The following is a 20,830-nucleotide window of genomic DNA, read 5'->3' on the forward strand; positions in this document are numbered from 1 at the left end:
AGGCAAAGTGCTTCATGATGCCGAAAATAAAGAATTAAGAGAGAAAAGAAATCAAACTACAATGTTTAAAGCAATGAAGACTTCTGGGAGAAAATGGGAGTTGGACTTGGCCTTGAAGAATGAACAGAAAAGGGGTGGGTATATGGGCAGATAGAGAAAATGACTAGTTACAAAAGCAGAAACAGTGGCAGTGGGAGCTGTGAAAGAAAGAACTGAACAACCTGATCAGCTTTGGGCTTTCTTGGTTTGTACTCGTGGAATGGACTGAAGTAGCACAGAAAAGTTATAATAAAATGACCAGAAGGTATTAGTTGAGAAAACCTGAGAAGCATTTGGGAGTGAGAGGCAATGTCCAATCAGAACTCTCACAGCCCTCACGTTCTAACACAGCCATTACCAGTTATTAGTGAAGAATGGTGTTTAAGACCATATTCCTGCAATCTATCAAGTTGAAATTTCATATTACTCTTGGCTGGGTAGTCTAGGAAGGGTGACCTAAAAAGTCAAGAAGATTGGGGAATCCCAGATTACACAACACTAAGAATCCAAGCAAGAGTATTCTTTAGAAAATTAAATAAGATAAAATATGTTTTATAATTTTACATAGGTTCAGAAAATAATAGGATTCCAGTATAAGAACTTGAATGTGAGCAATATTACATCTATAATATTACCAATAAAAATGTATTGATATATTAAAATAATAGAAAAATAAAAAGCAATTGTTTCTCCTGAAAAAAAAAAAAAAAAGAATATGTGGGAGAAAAAAAGGGGGGTCTGGATGGCATCTCCAATGAATACAAAAGCTGTTAATTGGAAAAATACAACTAAATAGAAAGATTTCTACCTCAATCATCCTTTTAAAAACATTAAACACTATATTTTTCTTATGCCCATAAAATGTGTACCAGGCAAAGACTCAGAATTTTAAGTTTTCATGTGGCAAAGAGCAGTGCCTTCAGTGTGCTCCTAATTCTATAAAAGGTACATTATAATATCAATAATGCAGGAATAAAAATTTTTTTTTTTAAATCCAGTTACCATACTCAGCTCTTCTGTGTGTTTTTTTTTATCTTGCTATTGCATTTGATAAGTCTTAAAAGAAAATTTCTCAAATACTTTCTGCATGCTACCTGAATAATCTTCTTATCTCAGACACTTTCAGTAATTTTTTCCCCCTGAAGCAGTAAGTGCTACCCCTCTGTGGGATAGTCTCCTGACCCATGCAGTTAAATCTACTAGCATCTGGATTTATCAGATTACCCCACATGGGTTAAGATGAAATTGACCCCTTCAAATGGTCTAATGAGATTTATCCTAAAATGATGGAAATGAGGGAAAAGTTAAGAAAAAAAGGATTAAGCCTGAGATAAGAAGCCAACCTCCTGAGATTCATGGCAAAAGAAACAAAAATACTTGTAATACTACAGAAAAATGTTTCTTACCAGATTTTCGAAGACACCAGACGATCCAGGAGTCCAAGCCTAAAAAAAAAAAATAATAATAATAATAAGGAAGGCAGAGAAAACAAATTGTTTTAGTTTCCTTTTTTAAAAAAAAATATATATATATATACAATAAAATTTTTAATTTCTATATTATTATTACGTTTATAAGTATTGCACGCTGATGAAAATGCTTTACAATATTATTTTTAATTTTTTAAATTGAAGTGTTTATTTAATCTCGTATTGTGTCATTAAAACATACATATAGCCTTGCTCCTGAAAATAAGTTTGTAATTATTCAAGTGACCATATATTCATTTTAAATATTTTGAAAATGTGTTTTTATTGATTTTGAGAAGAGAGAAAGGGAGAGGAAGATAGAAACATGATGACAAAGAAACTTCATCTATCTGCTGCCCTCTGCATACCCCCTACTGGAGCTGAAACAGGCAACCAGAGTTTGTGCCCTGACCAGGAATTGAACTGTGATGTCCAGGTACACAGGATGATGCCCAAAGAACTGAGTCACACAGGCTGGGAACATTTTAAATATTTAAATATCTGAAAGAACAAAGACTATTATTATTAAACTAGAGACCCAGTGCACGAAATTCATGCATGGGGAGGTGGTTTCTCTCAGCCTGGCCTGCACCCTCTCCAATCCAGGACCCCTGGGGAAATGTCTGACTGTAGGTTTAGGCCCGATTCTACAGAGATCAGGCCTAAACCGGCAGTCAGATAACCTGGGACCATTGCCTCCTAACTGCTCACCTGCATGCCTGCCTGCCTGATCACCTCTAATCAATCTGCCTGCCTGCCTGATGCTCCTAACTACTCTCCTGCCTGCCAGATCACCCCTAATAGCCTCTCCCTTCCTCTCTTATTGCCCTAAATTGCCTCAGCATACTGGTCTGATCCCCCTAACTACTCTTCCCCTGCCAACCTGATCCCCCTAACTGCTCCCCTCTGCCAGCCTGATCCCCCTAACTGCTCTCCCCTACCAATCTGATCCCCCTATCTGCATTCTTCTGCTGGCCTTATCACCCCTACCTGCCTCAGTCTCAGCCCTGCTATCATGGCTTTGTCCAGAAGAACATCCAGAAGGTCGTCCAGAGGATGTCTGGTCTAATTAGAAAATTAACCTTTTATTAGTAGAGATGTGCTTAAAATCCTCAAATATTTATTACATATGTTTAATTCTCTTATGGGAAAAGCAAACCAAAGCTTCATTTTTAAACCTTTTTTCCATTTTTCTGCCTTTGCAGGCTTTTAGACAACAATTAGATTTTGCTTTGATTCATTTTTTTAAAAAGTAAATTCATGGAAGACATTATAATGCCAAAAATAAAAGAGTTTTAATTTACAAATTATATTAAAATGCAGACTCTATTTTTAAAAGGTATTTAAAGTTCAGATAAAAGGCAATATCTGAACTGCACATGTCCCCTTAGAGAAAACCCAGCACCTGGGTATGGGACGCAAAGGTTTTATCAATGTTGTCTTGTGTAAAGGCAATGGCAAACACTGCCAGGCCTTTTGTAAATATGCCTTCCTGCCTCTGTGTTTGAGCAGAAATATTGAACTTCTAGCATTTGTTATTATAAAATAAAAGACATTTTTTAAACTTATGCTAATCACCTTTTCTTTTTTGCCTTGGGAATCAAGTTTCAAACTAGATATCGTTTGGATATTAAAATACCTTGCATTCCTTGAAAGTGAATGGATAATACAATAAATGTGAAAAGGAGTCGACCCTGGGTGTGTGCTTGTCTGTGCATATAAATGTGTCTGCCCCTTATTCTCTGAACATTTAAATTAGGTTTCTGGGAAATATTATATACCTGATGGTTGACCACTAATCCTATATAATACCATGCAAATTGACTGAATGGCGGAATGAACAGTCACTATGATGCGCACTGACCATCAGGGGGCAGATGCTCAATGCAGGAGCTGCCCCCTGGTGGTCAGTGCACTCCCACATCAGGTGTGCTGCTCAGCCAGAAGCTGGGCTCATGGCTGGTGAGCACAGCTGTGGTGGCAGGAGCCTCTCCCGCCTCCAGGGCAATCAGACATCACCCAAGGGTTCCCACCCTGCAAGAGGGCACAGGCTGTGCTGAGGGACTCCCCCGAGTACACAAATTTTATGCACTGTGCCTCTAGTTGGTACATAATTTCCCAGAATGAATCATAAAAGTTATTTCTCTAGGGCCTTGAATTATTTCAGAAGACAAGCAATTCATTTGAGAAGAGCAAATAATGAATTTGTTGTATTAAGTAAAGATAGAGCTCTTTGAATTCCCTAGCCTGTGTCCAATGGTATAAGTGGATGTTTTACTGTCTCTGGATCTTTGTACTGCTCATCAGAGCCATAGAGAATGTCTTATATATTTTCATTTTATAATTTGAGTTACTTGTTCTGTTATGAGTTATAAACCAGACAAAAAACTTGCAAAAGTACAAATGTATATAGCTTAATAAATTGACTAAAAGTGAATGTGTATATGTAATCACCACTTACATAAAAAACTAGAAAAACATGATTAATGTATGGAAGTCCACAGTTTGTTATATATATATACAGATATACACATTGTATAGGCACACAGCATAGAAATAAACATTATATATATATATATATATATATATATATATATATATACACACACAAAGTTTGAATCCACTTGATTACTCTATGTGTGTTATGCTAAAGTACAAGTTCAAATAAAAATACAAAACAATCTGAAGCAACACATATTCAGGGATCTGTGTAAATGCAGCATTAATGCCACACATTTATCATACTTTAGTGTGGTGTTCTGACTATGTATCACCAGAGAATGAAAACTCTGAACATATAATATAATGTCATCTTATATAATAAAAGTCTAATATGGTAAATGTCCAGTTGTCCAGTTGTCCATTCAACCAATCAAAGCATAATATGCTATTGATATGCTAAGGCTGCTCAACCCCTTGCTATGACATGCGCAGACCAACAGGGGCAGACATTCAACCAGTCACTATGATGTGCACTGACTACCAGGAGGCAGATGCTCCAACTGGTAGGTTAGCTTGCTGCTAGAGTCTAGCTAATCAGGACTGAGCGAGACAGCCCGGACATGCCATGGAGCCCTCCCTTGACCCTTCCCTAATTGGTTGACATCCCATGTCCCTCCTCAACTCTGATCCATCATGCACCAGTTAGGTCCCTCAGCCTGGCCTGCACCCTCTCACAATCTTAGACCCCTTGGGGTGTGTCAGAGAGCCAGTTTTGCTCCAATATTGCAGGCCAGGCCAAGGAACCCTGCTGGTGCATGAATTTTGTGCACCAAGCCTCCAGTTAAATATATTTGTCTATGCTTTCATGAAATACTTTTTTTGGTCATCCTTCTTTTGTCTTACCTTTGAACTTACATAATTGGAATTATATACTTTTTTCCATTTTTTTCTGCATCTAGTTTCTTTTCCTAAATATTATATTTGTAAGATTCATCTGTCTTATGGCTTATAACTATAATTAATCTTCACTATTCTGTAATAATCCACTGAATGAATATTACACAATTTATACATTCAATCCTCTATTGACAGATATATGGATTATTTCTACCTTTTTGCAATTATAAATAATTCTGCTATCCTTTTATCCAACGTTGGTTGGATATTTTCTGAGAGAAAATTGCTAGGTTAAATAATGTGCCTAAGTTCTATTTTAGCATATATTGTTCATGTGGTATGAGAACTGTCATTGTTGGACAAATTCACCAGAAAATATTTTTACCCTCCTTAATTGTAGTCATCAATTTACTGTGCAGTGTAATATAATTATACTTTTTTATTTATATTTCCTTATTAATGAGTCGGATGTCAGAAAGCTTTGCTTCTTCCATTGTTGGGGGCAACCCTAGCCTCCTGCTCTTCCCAGCTCCCTGGCTGCCACCATTTCTGTTTGGATTTGTTTACCTTCTACAATTGAAACTTTGTAGCCTTGAGTGGAGGCTTAGGCTGGCAAGGGCAGGGAAAACATTTGGCTTCCTCCATTGCCTGGGAAACTGAAGTCTCCCTGGTGCTCTCTGTGGCTGTAGCCATCTTGGTTGGGTTTATTTGCATACTTGCTCTGATTAGCTGGTGGGTATGGCTGGTGCGTATAGCGGAGTGATGGTTAATTTGCATATAACTCTGTATTAGGTAGGATACTTCCCACTCCAAAGCTAAAACTTGTACTTGCTTACTGTGCCTTTTGCTGCAAATTTATTTTTAATTTCACTATGGTCAAATTTAACCACCTCTTTAATTTTGTGTTCTTTTTGCTATACAAATGGTCATATATATTCTTCTCTATTTTCTTCTAAAAACTTTGTTATGTTATGATGTGTTTGCCTATCACATCTAATAAAACTACTTGAAATTTATATTTTGCTCTGTGTGAATTGCGTTATAATTTATTATCCAAATTGACTCAACAAAATTTATTGAAATTATCTCAACTTTGCTCACTGATCTACAATGATAGAATTGTCATAAAACAAGTACCCATGGATGCTTGGCTCTGTTTCTAGATGTCAACGTATTTCATTTAACTGTCTGTCTATATCACACTATCTTACATTAAGTAACTTCATAAAATACCTTGGTACATGATAGAGCAGGTACTTCTATCTTACCTTTTCCTTCATAAAGAATTTGACCTTTTTAAAAAATATATATTTTCATATAAAATAAATGTCACTGTTTTAAATTATAGAATTTAGTGCTTTATAGTATGTTCACAATTTTGTATAAATATTACCACTAATTCTAGAACATTACTAATATCACAGGTTATTGTTAGCAATACATCCTATTCTCTTTGATCAACTCTTCCCCTGGTTATGGATATATCCACTTGGGACATTTCATTAAAATGAAATCACACAGTTTATGGAGTTTGTGTCTAGCTTCTTTAACTTAGCATGTTTGAAGGTCAATCTATGTTGTAGAAGGTAAAAGTATTTCCCTTTTTATAGCTGAATAAAGCATATTTTATTGATATAATTATTATTATCATAGGGCTTTTTATTGTTTTAAATTTTTAACTATTATAAACAATGATGCTGAAAATTCATATAATTTTTTTGTGGGAAAATATGTTTTCAGTCCTTTGGGGTGTATATTTAAGAGTAGAATTTCTAGGTGATATGATAATTCTATATTTAATTGTTTGAATAAACACCATAGTGAGTACACCATTTTACATTCCTACCAGCAATACATGAGAGTTATAATTTCTTCACATCCTCATCAGCACTTACTTGCCATTTTTTTTTAAAAAAAAGCTATGATGATTACAGCCAGTGAGTGTAATTTCATTTTTAAATTTAAATAAATTAATTACACTTTACAGGAAATGTTATATTAGGTACAGATGTACAACACAGTGATTAGGCATTTCTATAACTTATGAAGTGACCACCCAGGAAAGACAAGGACCCATCTGACACCATACATAGTTACTGTAATACTAGAGGCCCATGCATGAAATTTGTGCTCTGGGGGGATGTGGGGAGGTTATCCTTCAACCCAGCCTGCACCCTCTCCAACTTGGGACCTCCAGACTGCTGGTTTAGTTGGGCTAAACTGGAGGCTCCTAACAACTTGCCTGCCAGCCTGATAGCCACCTATCTGCTCCTATGCTGGCCTGATTGATACCTAATTGTTCCCCTAACTGCCCTCCCTTGCCACCCAATTTGTGACAATGTGGGGGCAGCCATCTTGTGACGATGTGGGAGTGGCCATATTGTGATGAAATGGTGGTGGCCATCTTGTGGCAGTCATCTTCTGACAACATGGGGGCTGCCATCTTGTGACACAAGTGCTTGAGGTCAATTTGCATATTATCTCTTTATTATACAGGATTATTGACATAATCCCTGTGTTGTACTTTGTTTTCTCTTGACTATTTTTATAACTGTCAATTTGTGCTTCTTAATCCCTTTACCTTTTCTAATCATTCCCCGAAACACCCCTTCCACCTGGTGAAGATAAATTTGTTCTATCTATGAGTTTGTTTCTCATTGTGTTTTTGGTTTGCATTTATTAATGACCAATGATGTTGAAGAATTTTTTTTTTTTAATATATTTTATTGATTTTATACAGAGAGGAAGGGGGAGAGAGAGAGAGTTAGAAACATCGATGAGAGAGCGTCATCGATCAGCTGCCTCTTGCACACCCCCTACTGGGGATATGCCCGCAACCAAGGTACATGCCCTTGACCGGAATCGAACCCGGGACCTTTCAGTCCCCAAGCCGACGCTCTATCCACTGAGCCAGACCGGTCTCGGCTTGAAGAATTTTTTGTGTGATTATTGTCAATTCGTATATTTTACCTGGAGAAATGTCTATTCAAGTCCTTCATCCACTTTTTCTTTGGGTTGTCTTTTCTATTGTTGAATCCTTACTATTTATTGTATAATCTAGATATTAATTCCATATAATACATATTATTTTCAAACATTCTCTCCCATTTCATGTGCTGTCTTTTTATTCTATTTTTTATTTACTTATTTCAATAATGTAGTAAAATTCTCTATGTACAGGTTTTACATCTTTCAATGGATTCAGTTCTATTTTATATTTTTATGACATTAAACAGACTTTCTTTTTTCTATTTATCATTTATAAAAGAAATATAAGATATTTCTATTGGTTTAATATTGAGCAAACTTGATAATATATATTAATATATTACATATACTAGTACATATATTCGCAGGAGTGAATAGATGTGGTAATACTGGGCATCCTTCAATTGATCTAAAAGGGAAACTACACTATTAAGTCCAATATGTTTGTTAAATGTCATTTATTATAATGAGCAATATTCTTTCTATTTATATTTACAAAGAGTTTAACTTACACATTTTTATTATTAATGACTTAAATAGATACATGATTATTTAGATTATCTTATTCTTTCTCATCAGTTTCAAGTTATATTTTACTAGAAATGTATTTTGTTCAAAATTTTAGCTTTTAAAATCTAATTTTCAACATCCTCTTGATATCCTTTTACTATCTTCTAGATTTTTATAGATTTAATTTTTTATTTCTGGTATTATTATTGACAACTCTCTTTATTTTATTTGGTCAGGCACATCAATAGCTTCCTATTTGATTAGTTGCTCCAAGGAACTAATTTTGGCTTTCTTGATTCTCTTTATTGTATGCTTGGTATAATATACAATATAATATATATATATATTTTTTTTACTGATTTCAGAGGGGAAGGCAGGGAAAGAGAGAGAGAGAGAGAGAGAGAGAGAGAGAGAGAGAGAGAGAGAGATACATACATCAATAATGAGAGAGAATCATTGATTGGCTGCCTCTTGCACTCCTCCTACTGGGGATTGAATCTACAACACAACCCAGGCATGTGCCTTTCACCGGAATCAAACACAGGACCTTTTATTTTCTTTATTTCTTTCTTTTTTTTAAAAAAATATATTTTATTGATTTTTTACAGAGAGGAAGGGAGAGGGATAGAGAGTTAGAAACATCGATGAGAGAGAATCATCGATCAGCTGCCTCTTGCACACCCCCTACTGGGGATGTGCCCGCAACCAAGGTACATGCCCTTGACTGGAATCGAACCTGGGACCTTTCAGTCCACAGGCCGATGCTCTAAAACACAGGACCCTTTAGTCTGCAGGCCAACGCTCCATCCACTGAGCCAAACCAGCTAGGGCATTTTTTTTTTTTAATTAAATGTGTTGTTTATACCAAGTTTCTGAGATGGATGCTAATAACTGAATATCTGCCTCATTCTTTTCCTATATGTATATTTACAATATACTTCACTCTAACATTGGCTTTTGTTTTGTTACAAAGTATTTTAGCTTTTATTCATTTCTAAATATATTTTAACTGAAGAAATATTCCAAAAATGTCAATTTTAATTTTCCTAATAGCTGTTCATTTTCTAGTCCAAATTAATTTGTGCACAAAGTACTCATTGCTCTACAATATATTGAAACTTGTTTTATGACTCAGCATCTGGTCAATTTTTCTAAATGTTTTATGTGAACTTGAAAATATACATATTTTCTGCAATTATGTTCATTGCTTTATACAAATAAATTATACTGGATGTGTTAATCATGTGGTTGTTTTTTCCAGATATTGGAATATATGTGTTATAATCTTCCACTATGATTCTGAGTTTGTTGTTTGTTTTGTTTTTCTCTTTTAGCTCCATCATTTCATTTGTTCATATTGGGCTACATTAATAAATATATACTAATATAGATGTTTACATCTTTCTATTCAATAGAAACTATTATCTTAAGAAGTAGTTACATTTTATCTCTAACACTACTTTTGTTTCTAACTTGATTTTATTTGAAATGAATAGAAATGTATCAGCATTTACATAGACTTTTCTCAATACAAGAGCAAATAACATTAGTGATAGAAATGCATATTTAAGTATATATACAGGCTAGATATCTCACTATGGAAGTAGCCAGCTCTTCTAGGAGAAGACAAAGAAGACTTTAACTTGGGTGAATACATATTCCAAACAAGAAAAATGCCATATGCAACAACATGAATAGCAATAACTTCTGTGTAGCTAGAGTTTGGAGTCTGTGGTAGAAAGTTATTACCAGTATTTGAAGACAATTTTAGAACAGTTTTAAATCCTTTATCATGGCAAAACTTTGGTAATTTGTTAGCTATATGAAGACTAAGCAGATGTTATTATGGAGTACAGTGATGAAGCCCTTAATTAAAATGAAAAAATCTAAGGAGGTGATAGACAAATATCAGCAGTAAAATTTTAAATGAATTGTGTTATATTATAGAATCCCACATGTTTTCTAGTTGGATAGTTCTCCACCTAAAATTCAGGAGAACATTTTAAACTGAAGATACAGATTTGAGATGTATCAGTGTTTTAGTGAATGTTGAAGTATGGAAGAAAAAGACACCAAAGTGATGACCAATAATGAATACTTAGAGGAAAATCAACATTTATAGAATATGTCTCAAAAACATAAGAGGGAAAATTGGCAAAAAAAAAAAACTTAAATAGGGAAGCTTGGGGAGATTTTACTCAGGCCAGGCCATAGCTCTGATCCCACCTGAACAGGGAATGGGTGTGGGGAAGGGGAGTGAGGAGTGGGGTGTGTGTGTGTGTGTGTGTAAAGAGGTGCACATGGGGTGGGCCTGGAGCAGGAATAGGTTGAGGAGTGGTCAAAACCCAGGTGGGCCTGTCATGTTCGCACCCCAGGTCAAATCTGGCTGGGTGGACGTGGACTGTGGGTGGCACCTTCTGCTGAGGTCTATCCTGAGCCCTGGAGATTAATCTCAATTCCCCTGGGTGGAGGTCTGTGCAGACACAGGGCTGGGCCTGATCTGGGAGCAGAAGGTCCAGGGGCTGAAGCAGCAATGACTAGGGCCAGGGCTTAGTTCTACTGATCAGCTGCTGGTCACTGTCATTGCAGAGCTCAACCCAGGTCAAGGAGAAGCAGCAGCTGGTGAAGAAAGACCCGAGCCCCATGTCCAGCAGTGAGGGGCCGATGAGCCACATCACCAAGGGCCAGAGCAAGCCTGAAGTGAGTGTGGCCACCTGGGGGACTGGGGAACCGGGGCTGGGGGGTATAACAAGATGGCCTCCAACCCCGAAGCAGGCCAGAGTAGACAGGCAGCTCAAAATTTTCAACTGCATAATTGAGCATGGTGCTTATATTAAACATACTGGGCCTGATGACCTGGAGCCCAAGGAGGCAGAGTCCAAAGGTTTGGAAGGTGGGGGAAGTAGGGGTGGAATGGGTGGGCAAGGTGCATATGAGTTTATGTGGAGAGATTGGTGCCAGACACACAGAGAGCATCCCCAGATGCTGGCCAAGAGCAAAGATCAACCTCAGACCACCCATGTGGCTGGACTGCCTGCCTGGGCAGGCAACCTGTGGAGGTTCCTGGGCTGTCTTTGGAGGGCAAGTAGAAATGCAGGCACTTGGGTGATCTTTTCTCCTCTCCCAACTCCTGCGCCAGCCCAGGAGGCAGAGGCAGCTCCTCCTGTCACACCTGAAGTCCATCTAGAGGAGCAGAATGCAGAGCTGGAGGCATGTCCTCCTCCAGATCTTCTGCCACCTCCAGCAGCCTCTCCAGCTGCGGCTGTAGAGCCAGGGCCAGCCCCGACAAAACTGAGGCCCCACCACTGTTGAATGAAGAACCAGGGGAGCAGGCCTACGTTGCAGTTGGATATCCTTAGCGTGCTGCCATGGAGCTGGGAGATCTCACCACTACTGCTGCGCTTGCCAGTCATAAGCCCGGCTTGTGGCTGAGTGGCGCTCTCCCTATGGGAGCACACTGACCACCAGGGAGCAGCTCCTGCATTGAGCGTCTGCCCCCTGGTGACCAGTACAGGTCATGGTCCTTTGCATTTTGGTAAATTTGCATATTGCCTTTATTATGCAGGATTACATGTAAGTAATCAGTAGAACTTATCGTTTGTGTTTTAAATGATGCCATTCCTGAGCATGAAGTAATCATGATGCTGTGCTAACATCGCCACTGTCTGGTTGCAGAATTTCCAATCACCCCAAAATGAATCCTTCATCAAAAGTACTCTCTCCCTACTCCTCCTGCCCCTGGAAACTCCTAATCTGCTTTCTGTCTCTACTCCTTTATCTATTTTTGACATTCCCCATAAATGAAATCTTATCATAGTTGTCTTTTTGTGTCTGCTCAAGTATTTTTCTTTGTTTTTATCTGACATAGCACTTTGCTATTTAAAAGGAAAATCCCAGGTGGTTTAGAGATCAGATGTAAGAAAAGAAGCCCTATTAGTAAATGTGTGCATCATCTCGGGGTAGAGGCCTCTGTGCTAAGTGTGACCTCAGGGCCAGAAGCTAGTCAGGCAACAGCTGGCTCTTCCTGAGCCCCTCACCCCACCCCAAAAAAGGAGAAAATTACAGAAATCTGGAAAGAAAAATCACAAGCTACAAAGCATTCCTCATAACCCAAGGTCAGAGAAATGTGTAACATCCCTGTGTGCAGAAAATTCTCCAAAGCTTCTATTGTCTACAAGAACAAAGGGAAAACACATGCACTTCCAACATGAGAGGCAGTGTAGAGTCCTCTACATGTCAGAGATCTCCCCTTCCCTGATGGGGAAACATGCACTGTCAATACTGGGGGGAGAACACTGTTACCAACAGACTGGCAGGCTTCTGGTCTGGTGGCGACCAGCCCTGGGGACAAAGTGAGGCAGCAGGGGCCCCAGGGGATCCCCTGGAGAGATGGGGAAAGGCTCCTCCTCTAGGAGAACAGTGTTTAGGCCCTGCCAAAGTCCCACAGGTGCACACAGGGGGCAGGGATCCCCCCATGCCAACAGATAAAAGCCTCAGGTTTCTGTATGACACAATAGACCAGATAGATTCAATTAATATTTTCAGAGTATTTTACCCAAAGCAGCCTACTATACATTCTTTCTATTGCACATGGAACAATTTCTAGGCTAGGCCACATGTTAGGACACAAAATAAGTCTCAATAATTTTAAGATGGAAATCCTATTAAGTATCTCCTTTGACCACAGCAATATGAAACTAGAGGTTAGTATCAAGAAACAACTAGAGAGCACACAAACATATGGAGGCAAAATAATATGTGACTAAACTATAAATGAGTTAACAATGAGATCAAGGAAGAAATCAAAAGATGCCTTGAGATAAATGAAAGCGAAAAGAAAACAACACAAAATCTGTGGGACTCAGAGAAAAGCAGTCCTAAGCGGGAAATTCATAGCAATATAGACCTACCTTAAGAACCAAGAAAAATTTCAAATAAACAATACAACTTTACACATAAAGGAACTAAGAAAAGAACAACAAATAAAGCCCAATATGAGTAGAAGGAAGAAAATAAAGATCATAACAGAAGTAAATAAAATATACTTTTTAAAAAAAATTACAAAAGTTCAATGAAACCAAGAACTGATTCACTGATAAAGTGGTTGAGCATAAAAGTATGAACCAGAAGGTCATGGTTCAATTTCTGGTCAGGGCACATGCCTGGGATCCCGTGTGTGTGTGTGTGTGTGTGTGTGTGTGTGTGTGTGCGCGTGCGCACTCATGTGTCTATAAACTTGCATGCAATTCTAATGCAGGCCTGAAACACTATCTAAATATCAGATGCCTAGTACACAAAATTCATGCAGGGGGGCAAGGTGTCCCTCAGCCCAGCCTGCACCCTCTCCAATATGGAACCCCTTGAGAGATGTCTGACATACCTTTCACAAACCAAGACTGCTGGCTCCCAACCTGTCTGCCTACCTGATAGTCCCTAACCGCTTCTGCATGCCAACCTGATCACCCCTTAATCACTCCTCTGCTAGCCTGATTAATGCCTAACTGCTCCCCTGGTGGCTTGGTTGCCTCTAAGTGACCTCCTCTGCCAGCCTGGTCACCCCAAACTGTCCTCCCTTGCAGGCCTAGTTGTCCCTAACTGTCCTCCCCTGCCAGCCTGGTCACCCATCCCTGCTGGCCCTATTGCCCTTATCTGCCCTCCTCTGCTGGCCCAGTCACCCCCAACTGCCTTCCCCTGACGGCCATCTGTGGCAGCCATCCTGTGTCCACATAGGGGTGGCCATCTTGTGTGTTGGAATGATGGTCAATTTGCATATTACCTTCTTATTATATAGGAGGGTCAGAAATCAAGAAAAGGCATTTTTTAGAGCTGATTTCCAAAATAATAAGCTATCTAAAAGTCATGTAAAATAGTTTCAATTAAACCATCTTTAATGTCCAATGAAAGTGAATTTGTAAAGTGGATTTTAACATAGAAAATAATTATTTAAAATTATACCATAGAATTAACCAAGATAGTCTCAAAATAAATTTTAGATATTTTAACCTGGGATGCATTGCAAAAATAAAACAAATTTTGCCAATTGCTCTACTAATTATAAACTTATTTTTCATGATAAAGTCAGTAATTCTGATTACATTTTTTTTTAAATATAAGTTGCTTCCTAGAACTAAAATGAAGACTTTAGAACCACCTAAAGTGATGAGTAGAGCAGGAAAAAAAATTCTTTTTCTTTCTTCCACTAAAATTATTCACCTAAGGAAATCAAAATTTGTAAAACATCACTCTATTCAATTTTTTTTTTATATTTGATCACCATTACCATGCAAATTATGTTGGGTGGATCTAGCTCCTCTGATAATCTGAATAAAGCTTATATACAGTCCTAGAGAATACGCACGGATGGCGAGATGAAGTAACAGCCCAGTGAAAAAGGGTATCCCTTAAACTAGAGTATATTCCTCCTATTGCCCCCAAGACCAGAAAAAATGAGTGATTCCTTGCCATAATTTTTACTTGTTTACATAGCACAAATTCTCTAAGAAGACTGTAGCTCTTTCACCCTCCTGAACAAACTTTTGAAAGATTCTAAACTCAAGAGCAGGTTGTCTGATATTGTTCATAATGCTAAGCATCTACATATCTTTGTATATTTTGGCCCTTTGCCTATTTTTTTTTTTTTCTGGGCTCAATTTCTTCTTCACCTTTGTACTCTAGCCATATGGGACTTTTTCAATTCCTAATGTTCACTCTGTTCTTGTCCCTTGCATGGGTGTGGTGAGGTAGCTAAATGCTAGAACAGTTCTCCAGGTTTTGTTCTTCTGAACTGCATTCAGGGAAAGAAACTATAGTCCAGAAAACTTATTTATTCATATGGATTATACCTAAACTCAAACCATTCCCTGTCACTTAGTCTTAGGTATAAAATAACTTTAAATTTGCTAACCAAAGGCAGGAAAAAAAAATTCAATCACAATATAGTGGGCTTAAGTAAACACATGGAAAAGAAATGGAGACCCTTTAATATAAAGAAAATATGCCATCATCTTTGGTTGAGATAAAAAGAAAACTAAGTAAACTTTGACAATTAAAACAAAAAATTTGTATTAATGCTACGTTTTAAGGTACTAAGTTTGCTTAGGAAACCCAAGAAAAACTCCACAGTGCTTTTAAAAATGTACTTCAGTCTGACCATCACAATGGGACTAGGAAAAAAAAAAAAAGGGAAGACAGCCTGACCTAGATGAAGACAGAGATTATTCTTAAGAGATAAACTGAGGTCTAGAAAGGTAAGCTAAATTATCTGAAATTAAAGAGAAGACATGCCCAAATCAAATATATCTTTGAAAGGGTTTTAAGGTGGGGGGGAGGTTTTAATTATTATTAGATTAGAAATTTACTTATACCCAAAGAAATCTAACAAAAGAAGGGAGGTGTGGTTGCAGAAAGAGATTAAACTATATATATATATATATATATATATATATATATATATATATATATATATTATAGATCTATTGAGAGTAGATTTTCAGGTAGAAGCAATAATTAGCACTGTTGGGAAACTACCTTTTCAAGACATCAATCATTAGACCACATCACATTTGAAAATCTGGACAGAATTAAGAAAACACCAGCAAGATCGGTGTAGAATATTTATAATTTTATAACATGAAAGTTTCATGAATTGGGGTTCACTAAATTGGCATAAATTTATAATAGACTGAGGTACTAGTGTTGCTTAGCCATTGGGGATTCTGCATAAGAAGTTGGATGAAAGGTGGGATAAGAGAAGGCACAGAAAAGACGTAACATAGTAAACAAGAACCCAGCAGGCAGTAACATCTCGTTTCTAGGTCTGAGTCATGTGCTTTAGGATGTGCCTCTTGGACAGGATTATTCAACTTCAGAAGATGAAGTTAAACAATGTGTGTTTGCAAGTACTTCCTTTTGAGAGATGCAGTTCTCATTTATTTTTTAAATGCCCAAAGGCAAAACTCAAGAAGTATACTCCCAAAACAAATGCCTGGACCACAAAGGAAAGTATAATAGAAGAAAAAGAAACACACTATTCTGAACCTGCAAACAGTAGCAGCCATATATGTGTTAGAAAAAGTGGACAGGTCGAACAGTTAAAAATTCAGCTGAACATCCTAGGAACCTGTAATAGAACAACAAAGAAAGTAAACAGTTATGGCATCTGCATGGCTACAGAGAAAGATATTAGAGTCATAACATAGTTTCTGGTGTCTCTAAAGGATTAGACATTTTTTTCATGGCCTAGGAAAGAAGAAGAGACACTCTGGAGAGTAGTTCCTGGCAGAGGTATTGGGCTTCATCAGACCATTGGGGTCACATGCTTCAGGACTATCAACAGCTTCAGATCAAATAGATCTTTCAGATGAAACACACGAAAGATTGAAGGATGAACCCTCCCCCCCAATAACCACATTTTAGTAAATTTAAGTATCTGATATCAAGAGTTAGTGGTAGCAGTTTGGGCATCACAGAACTTGATATGCTTGCTGACAAGAGAGTGTGAGAGACATGTCATAGACAGAATCAACATCCATTTACAGCATTGGGACTCTAGGGACCCAGGGCTCAAGTGAGAAGTGAACATTACAATGTTCTGAATATACTATTTGGAGAAAAAGGTACCACAGTTTACAACTGGTGATTGCGTCAGCTATCTTTACAAGTTTCTAAATTTAGCAAGATGACCAGAAAGTTTCAAATAATACTCTGAAAAAGAGTTTTATTTTCAGGCAAGTTTCCTCAAGACATAGTCAATATTGCCCCATGCTTAAGCTTACGATAGAAGAGATCTTGCAGTTCACAGGTGTTGAACTTCAGGTGATCCACATGGACTGAATGGCATTTTATAAAATATATTTTATTGACATTTTACAGAGAGGAAGGGAGATAGTTAAAAACATTGATGAGAGAGAAACATCGATCAGCTGCCTCCTGCATATCCCCAACTGGGGATGTGCCCACAACCAAGGTACATGCTCTTGACCGGAATCAAATCTGAGACCCTTCAGTCTGCAGGCAGACGCTCTATCCACTGAGCCAAACCACTTTCTACCTGAATGGCATTTTAGCAATCCTGATGCCAGCAAGATTTTCCTGGGATGCCATTCTTCCACCAGTTACCACTGAATTTCTGGTTTCTGGCCATCACCTATGGGGTTGATGTTTTCTAAACTTATTGCTTGTAAAGCTACTATTATAATAATATTGTGTTCTCTTAGCTCACAGTTCTTTTTAAAAAGTAAGATACCATACTAAAAGGGGATAAGTTAATATTTGCATGGATACTATTCAGCGTGCACTGTTAAATATTTGCATGAGTGTTAAGAAAAATGCCAATGAAGAAAAGTTGTTATTGATAACAAGATTAAAAATAAGTAATAATCCATAGAAGTGATCAATAAATGGTAGCATGTGCTATCACAAACTACAGTCACATACACTAACATAGATAATCCAGAACCAGCAAAAGAAAGAAGACAGAGGATTAGGTCTAACATGACAATTTATTTCAAGTTCAAAAACAGGTAAAACTGAGTAACATACTGTAAGGGATACATCCATAAGTAAATAAAAACTACACAGAAAATCAGAATGGTAGTTACCTTAGTGGGGAGAGGACTTCTGAAAAGCTGAAGAACTAAAACCAGGTTTAGTGACTGACAAGACACTGAAGTCACTTGCACTATTCAGGAATCAGAGAAGTTACTACTAGAAGAGGAATGACTGATCGAAACCTGTGATTTTGGACTGTAATTTCAGAATTTGGAGTTTGATTTGTTAGGAGTTTCACAGAGAAAGGTGATTTAATTAGGGATTTGGGTCAATCTCTCAGAATTTGACAATGAAATAACTATACTGTACATACTTCAGGCTTTTTATATCAAAGGTACTACATTGTCTGTATACTTAGATTTTAATCTGTAACTCACAACAAACCTGCTAATAACTTGAGATGAGAGAATTCAGCTTGTGTGGAAAAGCCCAGGGAAAGGGAACCATGAAGGATGATGGGTAGAATCTTCTTTCTTCCTGGTGCCTCTTTTTTTCGTGAGAGTGTCCATTTGAGCAGCCACCTGGCCTTCTGCCCTTCTTCCGACACTGAGCACGTCTAGCTCAGCCCCTTGTGGGCTCTTTTCTGTTGGTCTTATATCTCAGTCAAGTTCACAGTTGCCATGTGATAACCTTAGAGGGGTCAACTCGGTCCTTTTGGGGAGCCCTCTGGTTGTCCAGATGTACCAATGACTAAGTTGGAAAGTCTGCTTAACTCAGTAGTTGGGTATTAATCCTGTTCGCTGAAACACTGAAAACCACATTTTCCAATCATCTTCAGAATTAAACTAGCCATTGGTCCTGTATTTGTCTCTCTCCTGGGGTCTTAATTCTGAATTGATTCCAAGCTCAGGAGGGGAAGAACAGGGCATTATTTATTGATCCCCTAAACCCTAACAGCAGTAAATATAATAAAATATGGGCTGGTTTTATCAGATCGATCATTGTTTAACAGTCTCAATTCCTTTTAAGACTCTATGACAAGATGATATTCTATATACAATCCAGAGTGTTGCACCCCAGGGTCAGTGAAGGAGGTATACCTTTTTAATAATAAATCATTTTTGAAGGTGCTAAATTATTTTTTTGAGGAAGGAAGGCCTCAGGAAGGGATTTATATTAAATCTGATAGCTCATTTGGAAATCTCGTAAGGCAAAAGTTAGGAGTATAGTTATTAGAACAGCTCTGTTTACTAACCCCTCCTGCCTCTATTCCTCTTTGCCCATTAAAAAAAAAAATAGAGGGAAGCAGGATTCACTTAAAGTTGGATTCACCTCAAGTCACTTCAAATTCCAGCAATCATTTCTTACTACCTATATAAGAATGATAAGGATTGCTCAGATGCTGATGGATGTGTCTAAAACGACATACAAAGTACTTTATAAGAAATAGCCATGGAATTTTGGAAATGAGTATTTTAAATGGTAACAATGATGAAAAATCAACTTCTGTATGATTGATGTAAATCTGTTTCACTTAACCATTACCCCGGTTTTACCAACTATTACTAACACAATTTGCAAAGTGTTTGCTATTATGTCAATTCTTTTATTCAATTCCCCAACACACATCCTAAGTGCAATCAGTGCTGACAATTTTAGATGTTTAAATTTATTCTAACAATTATCTATTCCACATAGCTATTATTGAAATATTCATAGATGAAATAATGTGAATGCTGCTAAAAAAAAAAAACAAAAAAAAAACAACAAACCTACACATTATGTTTGATTTTATTCAGTTGAAAAGCAAAAGAAAAATATGATTGGAAATAAACAGAGTAAACTTATACTCTATAGCACTTACACAAAGGAAAATGGCCACTCTGGCTCACACACAGGCAAATCCATCTGCTTGCTTCAAAGGCCCAACTTTTTGACTTATCCGTTTCAGTACAGAATATTTACCCAAGGTGCCTGTACCAAAGATTATTTTTTTTTTTTTTTGCTGTGGAAACACATTTCTAAAGTACTTATCTCTTCCTTTTACTCATCTTGCATCAATATGTCCACCTATTTTACTGTCAATGATCTCAGTGTTCTTTAAATCAAGGGGTGAACATAAATGATTCACATTAAATGAGTGAATAGCTAATACCCCTTAGCTTCCCATAGAGGTTTGGATTTTATTATTTTTTAAAATATTTATTTGTTTGTTTAAATCCTCATTCCAGGATATTTTTCCATTGATTTTAGAGAGAGTGGAAGAGAGAGGAAAAAATATAGAGAAACATTGATGAAAGAGACATACTTCGACTGGCTGCCTCCTGCATGAGCCCCGACCTGAGTCTAGGATAGGCAGGAGCCTGTAACCAAGGTACATGCCCTTGACTGGAATCAAACCCGGGACCCTTCATTCCATAGGTCAATGTTCTATCCACTCAGCCAAAACACCTAGAGTGAGTTTTGCCTTTTTAAAATATGTTTATTAATAATGAAAGTTTTCATTTACACAAATATCAGGAATCTTAAAAAGTGAAACATGTCCAACCATTGCCAAGGTATTTTGAAGTGAAGTGTCATTTTGATAAATTTTTGGAATACTAGGAAGTATTTGTAGCAGGAATCTAATGAAGCTGGGGCCTCAAGGGGCTAATGGAAACTTTCCTATTTACCCCAATCTCTAAATTCAGGTATTCTCTCCCCCAGTTCTTGAAATACATCTGCTTGCTTCACAGGCCCAACTTTCTGACTTATCCATTTCAATATAGGATATTAACCCAATGTGCTCAGGCAAATCCACATTAATGGGCAGCCTGTCAGTTTCACAAACACTGATTGTTTAAAGACATTAAAGTGTAATTGGGGGAAAACAGAAATACCATGTCAGTTAATTTTGATCTCCCAATGCAACTACTAAAATATCTGTGGAATGTTCATTGTTCCATCCATGCCACATGAAATATAAACACACACACACACACACACACACACACACA

General features: G+C 37.4%; 1 protein-coding gene and 1 long non-coding RNA gene across 2 annotated transcripts in view; one reads left to right on the top strand and one right to left on the bottom strand.

Moving 5' to 3' along the window:
• Positions 1-20,830, bottom strand: part of PTPRD (protein tyrosine phosphatase receptor type D) — a 1,977,099-nt gene that overhangs the window by 1,233,618 nt on the left and 722,651 nt on the right. Inside the window, exon 6 of the mRNA XM_084898455.1 lies at positions 1,446-1,484. The gene's annotated coding sequence lies outside the window, so the exon portion shown is untranslated. The remainder of the gene's footprint in view (positions 1-1,445; positions 1,485-20,830) is intronic.
• Positions 1-20,830, top strand: part of LOC311629901 — a 1,265,484-nt gene that overhangs the window by 672,707 nt on the left and 571,947 nt on the right. The window lies entirely within an intron of this gene.

The sequence above is a fragment of the Pipistrellus hanaki genome (assembly GCF_964339955.1).
Source record: "Pipistrellus hanaki genome assembly, chromosome: 11".
Taxonomy (NCBI): Eukaryota; Metazoa; Chordata; class Mammalia; order Chiroptera; family Vespertilionidae; genus Pipistrellus; species Pipistrellus hanaki.